The sequence below is a fragment of the Nannospalax galili genome, unplaced genomic scaffold (genome assembly GCF_000622305.1).
Source record: "Nannospalax galili isolate Female #2095 unplaced genomic scaffold, S.galili_v1.0 scaffold3, whole genome shotgun sequence".
Lineage (NCBI taxonomy): Eukaryota > Metazoa > Chordata > Mammalia > Rodentia > Spalacidae > Nannospalax > Nannospalax galili.
In genome coordinates, this window is record NW_008351466.1 from 4,623,224 (window position 1) to 4,629,777 (window position 6,554).

At 40.6% G+C, this 6,554-nt stretch overlaps 1 pseudogene; it reads left to right on the forward strand.

Annotated features, from left to right (window-relative positions):
* The first annotated feature begins 3,807 nt into the window (after nt 1-3,807).
* Nucleotides 3,808-4,953, forward strand: LOC103746233 (annotated as a pseudogene).
* Nucleotides 4,954-6,554: the final 1,601 nt, after the last annotated feature.

Consider the following 6,554-nt stretch of genomic DNA (forward strand, 5'->3'; position numbering starts at 1 on the left):
TCCTACCTTTTGTTAAAAATTCTAAGAGATACATTATCCAAATAACCTCATGGTTAAACTAAGACAGATAAGTTTATGTTCTGTTTCTGGTAGTGGTATAGATTTGTTTGCTTTTCTTGGTAATACGTTCTTAAAATGAAGTTCTTGTATACTGGATGATATCTAAGCATTTTACCAGGGCCTCCTCACAGATTTTTGGCTCTTTTTATAGGTGTTAGGATTTGTGTCCTTGCCTATGGATCAAGTGTTCTTAAACACTGATGCTTACAATGACCAGAGCATACAAGTGTTTCCAGTGTAAACATTAACTTTAAAAATTTTATTTTTATTATTTTTAAATTATATGTATATGTGTATGTACAAGTGAGTACAGGTGCTCACAGAGGCTAGAAGGTGTTTGATCCCTTGGAACTGAAGTCCCAGGCAGCTTTGAGCTGCCTCACATGGGTGCTCTTCTGTAAGAGCAGTAACCACAGTTAACCACTGAGCCATCTTGTCAGCTCTTAAACATGAACTTTTTTAGTTACTTGTTTTCCTAGATCTTTTCTTTAACTCTGTTGTTTTGGATTATAATGGTTTTTCCTCCTCTCTTACTTATAAAATTGTCAAACAGAACATATATTGACCAAAATTTCAGTTACTTGGCCATGAATCTAGCTTACTCTACTATTCAATATTTCCAGGTGGAATTGCTAAAGTTTAACGAGGGAAAGGAGGGAAGTATGGAGGGAAGAAGAGAGGGAGAGAGGGGGAGAGAGGGAGGGAGAGAGAGAGAGAGAGAGAAAGAGAGAGAGAGAGATCTTTAATAATGCCAGCCATGGGGTGGGGGTGGGGGTGCAGCGGGGCTCAAAAGCACAGAATTACAGGCTGGAGAGACCAAGCAAGCAAGGTGTCTTTCTGTGTCTTTGTGTGTGTGCACGCACATGTGGAGACCAGAGGACAACTTGTGAGTCTTTTCTCTCCTTCTACTGTGTGGGTCCCAGGGGTTAAACTCACATTCTCAGCCTTGGAGGCAAGCACCTTTACCCAATGAGCCATCTCATCAACCTCTCCAAGGATTCCTGTTTTTAAGATCTCTTTAGGAGAAAATAAGAATAGGGAGGTCCTGAGTCATGAATAAACAGATTTAGTTAATATGTGACTCAAACTGTGAGTCCGTTAGTAACAAGAGCCACAGAGACACTGGATAGGGGAACGCTACTGATTGGTGTGTGTAATCAAAGTTAAGCTCTCCTGGACTGTAGCAAGCAGGGGTGGTTGTGTTTATTTATCATCCTGCTTGTAATGACAGGTGATCTGGGCTCTGACTGCAACCTTCTCTGCTTAGAGACTAAAGAACCTTGGAGCTCTCACAGGAATCTTTGGAGAAAGAATTGTATCTAAAATCAATAGCTAATATTCATGGAATGCTTACTTTACATATGCTAATATTTTGCTAAGTGTGTCAAAATGATTCCCTCAATCCTCACAAAAGCCGTGAAGTGAGGACTCGGGTTTTAAATGTAGAAATTTAGTATTAGAAGAGACAGTATGCTAGCCCAAGATCACATAGCTAGAAATTGATGGATATAGAATCAAACTCTTCTCCAGTGTAAAAGTCAATGCTCCAAAAGAACTATCATATGCTACTTCAGAACTGAAAGTGTTTTGAGATGGAAGTGCATTGATCATTGCCTGAGTTTAATGAAAACACTGTGATGGAAAGTAGAGTTTTCTTTTATTGACAATTAGGATTCAACTGCTTGAATCCCATTGGAGTTGAATAAATGTGTTGAATAAATTAAAGCAGAAAAGTGTATAGGGACTGTTATCCATGTACATGTAGCTGTCAAACCAGATTACTTGCTAGTATTAGGTTGACGATTTGATAATGCTGAGTGTTTGGGCAGATGCTCGGGTTCAGGATTTCAAGTGCTTTTATTTCAAATGGTCTTGTCTTCAGTAATTAGATTTATCCTAGCTCTGAGACTGACTGATAACATGTCTGTAGTCCTGAACACGAATTCTCTATTTCCAGTCCATGTGATAAAGGATAGGAACAGTCATTCTTAACTGTTCTTTTTTGTTTATCATTAGATGGAATCTGTCAGTATTAATTAGAATGTTGAATTCATACTGTTACTATTGGTAATCATTGCATTCCGGCTCTTGTTCTGTACTTACCGTTCTTAAAATACTTCATTATTCTTGTAGTCTCCATTTAGCTAAAGAAGAAACTAGGAGTACCATATAGTTAATCAGCAGAAGGTCAAGTCCTGAAGTCACTGAAAGGCACACAATTCTCCATGTTTTGTCCACCAAACTCAATCTCCTCCTTTAGAGGGAGGACTTTTTCTTATTCCCGTGGCTCTTCTTTGCAAAGGCCTGTTGCCCTTAAAGAGCTATTGAATTTCTAAACGTTCTTCATTACACAACTCTAATTCCTCCTCATTGAAAACATTCATGAACCACTCCTGGGTTGCCTGCTTATTTACTTCATAGCACTTTGTATATCACCATTCATACTATTGTCTAATGAATCCTGTGTCCTTTTCTACATGGGCAGTTGTTATCCAGAGGATACACAATAAAATTTTCCTCATTGTGTCTGTGGAAGCTAATGTGACACAGGGCAGGTATAGCATGAGTGAATCAGTGATGAGATGCTATTATTTCAAGATGGTTTTCAGCTTCATCTGTAGCTTCCTCTCGAAAATTCTCTACAGCTTTATCCCCTTCTGAGGTATTAAGAGGGTGGAAACTTAGCTCAATAATGAATGAGATATACAGTTGGGCCTTTGGTAATTTACTAAGATTATATAAGAGCATCATGATAAGAGTATACACGACCAAAACCTGGTGGTTTTATGACAGGGAAAGCAGAGAATTCCCACTCATACTCCCTGTCTCTAGTCATGGGACACCTGGAGTGCCTTACAACTCTCCCAAGAGGAAGGCTTTCACCAGAAGAAGTCCCTTAATGTTGTTCCTGCAGAAATGTACTTCTAAGCACAGATCTCTTTTTTTTTCTTTGAAATGTAGTTACCCTTTGGTACTGTACTATTGACAATAGAAAATGCAATATGACACTGGATTCAATAGAGCTAATTAAAAACCACCTGGGAAAACCACAGTAATAATTTCTTACATGGTCTTCCCGCTCAACTAGCAAACAGGCTCTTTCTTTTTTGATTACAGCCTCTCTTTCTTCAAAGTGGTTTTAGAAATAATCAAACTAATCCAAGAAAACTTTAGAGAAAAAAATTATAAATTGAGAGTGTGCAAATCACCTTCTGAGGGGCTGGAGCAAAGGCCAGCTGTTAATACTTGCTACCTCCCCATCAGAAGACCGAAGTTTGGTTCCCAGAACTCATGTTTCTGTGCCTCACAACCTCCTGAAATTCCAGCTCCAGGAGATATGACACCCTCTTCTGGTGTCAGTGAGTACCTGCACACATGTGGCACACACACATAAGTAATTTTCTTTTTAAACACATAAAGATCTTTCAGGGCTGGAGAGATGGTTCAACGGTTAAGAGCAATGGCTTATCTTGCAAAGGACCCATGTTGAGCTTCCAGCACCTACATCATGCTTAACAAGCCTCCGAAACTCCATTTCTAGGGGATGTAATACCCTCTTCTGGCATCTCCCGGCATTGGACACATGTGGTACACTTATATACATGCAGGCAAACCACTTATACACAAAAATGAATAAAGAATTTTAAGTTTGAAAAAGCACTTCAACTGTCAAGTCCACATCCACCTGCGATTCTAGGTCTCTAGCATCTGCTCCTCCATGGGTCCAAACCTGCTACCCAGTTCACCATGGATGACGATATTGCTACACTGGTTGTCAACAACGGCTCCAGTGTGTGCAAAGCAGGCTTCCAGGGCGACAATGCTCCCCGGGTTGTCTTACCGTCCATCGTGGTCCGCACCAGGGCACAAGGGTGGGCATGGCCCAGAAAGACTCCTAAGTGGGTGACGAGGCCCACAGAAAGAGAGGCATCCTGATCCTGAAATACCCAATCAAACATGGCATTGTCATCAACTGGGACTACACAGAGAAGATCTGGCATTACACATTCCACAACAAGCTGCACGTGGCCCCTGAGAAGCACTCTGTGCTGCTCACCGAAGCCCCCCTTAACCCCAAGGACAACTGTGAAAAGATGACCCAGATCAATTTTGAGACATTCAACACCCTAGCATGTACGTAACCATCCAGGCCGTGCTGTCCCTGTATGCCTCTGGCAGAACCACTGGCATCATGATGAACTCCAGCACGAGGTCACCCACACTGTGCCCATCTATGAAGGCTACACTCTCACCCTGGCCATCGTGCATCTGGACCTGGCTGGCCAGAACCTAACAGACTACCTCATGAAGATCCTGACTGTGTGTGGCTACAGCTTCACCACCACAGCTGAGCAGAAGTCACCACATCAAGGAGAAGCTGTGTTGCATTGCCCTGAACTTTGAGCAAGAGATGGCCACCGCTGCATCTTCCTCCTCCCTGGAGAAGAGTTATAAGCTGTCTGATGGCCAGATCATCGCTATTGGCAACGAGTGCTTCTGCTGCCCAGAAGCGCACTCCAGCCTTCCTTCCTGGGTATGGAATTCTGCGGTATCCAGGGAACCACCGTCAATTCCATCATGAAGTGTGACGTCGTTACCCGTAAGGACGTCTATGCCGACACAGTGTTGTCTGGTGGCACCACCATGTTCCTTGGCATCACAGACAGTATGCAGAATGAGATCACTGCTCTGGCTCCTAGCATGATAAAGATGAAGATCATTTCTCTTCCTGAGCGCAAGTACTCCATGTGGATCAGTGACTCTATCCTGACCTCGCTGTCCATCTTCCGGCAGATGTGGATCAGCAAGCAGGAATACGATGAATCTGGTCCTTCATTGTCCACTGCAAATGATTCTAGGCATACTATTGGTATGGCTTTATTTGTTAATTAAAAAAAAATGTTCTTTTGTTTAGCACTTTTGACTCAGGTTTTAAAAACTGGAAATGTGGAGGTGACAGCAGTCCATTGAAGCAAGCATCCCCAAGTTCTACAATGTGGGTAGGACTTTGTACATTTCTTTTTGAGTCATTCCAAATATCCCTGGTTGCAGGAAGTCCCTCCCAAAAGCCACCCCCAGTCCCAAAAGGAGGATGGCCCAGTCCACACCCTGAGTCTATGCAAGGGAGGTGAGAGCATTGCTTTTGTGTATGTAAATTATGTACTGCAAAAAGTTTTTGAAATCTTCTGCCTTAATACTTTTTTTGTTTTCGTTTTTATTTTTAATGGTCAGCCATCTTGGTTCGGGTATCCTGTACAGTGACTTGAGAACAGTTTAATGAAAGTGCACACATTTTAAAAAATAAAAAAGCACTTCGATTTCATCTTATTTTTTCTTTTCTTTTTCTTTTCATCTTTCTTTTTCTTAAGAAATTACTCACCCTCTGAATTAGCCTAAACAGGTAGATTAGTCCTGTGTTGTGTATTCAGAGAAATATTAGAATCATGAGTTTCTCTCTGCTCTTCTAGCATACAGCACAGAACTTTCCATCTTCCTCATCTCGTGATTCAAATAGCATTCCTTGGAAGAGAGAAACCTCAGTAACTTGATTCATGTTAAATTTAAATAAATGATCATTGCCTGAGTGGTTCTCCAACCTGAATTTAATCATGAAAAAGTATGTGTATTTGCAGATTGTCGGATTCTAACCTCAAAGTCTCCAGTTTGGTGAGGTTATGATGAAATCAGAGAATTTACAAATACCTCGGATGATCCTAATGCATATATTTCTTAGGCTACAGTTTGTGAAACACTAGAAAAAAAAGAAAGAAAGGCTAGGCTAAATGAGTTTGTTTTATGCTATATTCAGAGCAAAATGTGGCCTAATGACTAAAATCTATCTGTTAAGGGAAAAGGGGTAGTAAAGAGGCGGGTAGAATGGTAATGTCGAAAATATCAAAAGCAAGCTAATTGACTGAGAGAAAGAAAAGATAAAGCCCAAGTGTTTACAGTGCCTGTTCATCTTTTTATAAGGTATAGAAAGATAATCAGAGAACATGTTCTCTGAGGATTGCAATACTTGCTGCAAGTTTCCAAGGCATTTGTATTGGAAACAGAATTCTGTTGATTGCAATTCCATATCTAGCATTGCCATTTGTTCTTTTTCTTTCACAGAAGGTGTTACTTTCTATTTTTTCCCTCTCTGCTTTCTAAACTAGGTAACCGTTTGGTTGTTTTTAATTGTCACATTTGTTCTCATACGAACATGTTAAATGGAATTTGAACAAAAGCCAAATCAGCAAATTTCTTTTGCTTCTTTCAAACTCCACACGAACAGGTTAGAATTTTTTTTTCTGTATTCTTTAGTTAGAATTTCCCATTATATTTCTGCAGTTACCATGTTGATTACCACCCAGGAGTATGAGAGAATGGAAATCACTTTCAGCCACTCATCATCTTCTAAACATCCTGACCCATTGCAGAAGGAAAACAAATACATTGCTATACTAAACACCCAAATATCTACCTGTAAAGTCATATCTGCCCTGAATACC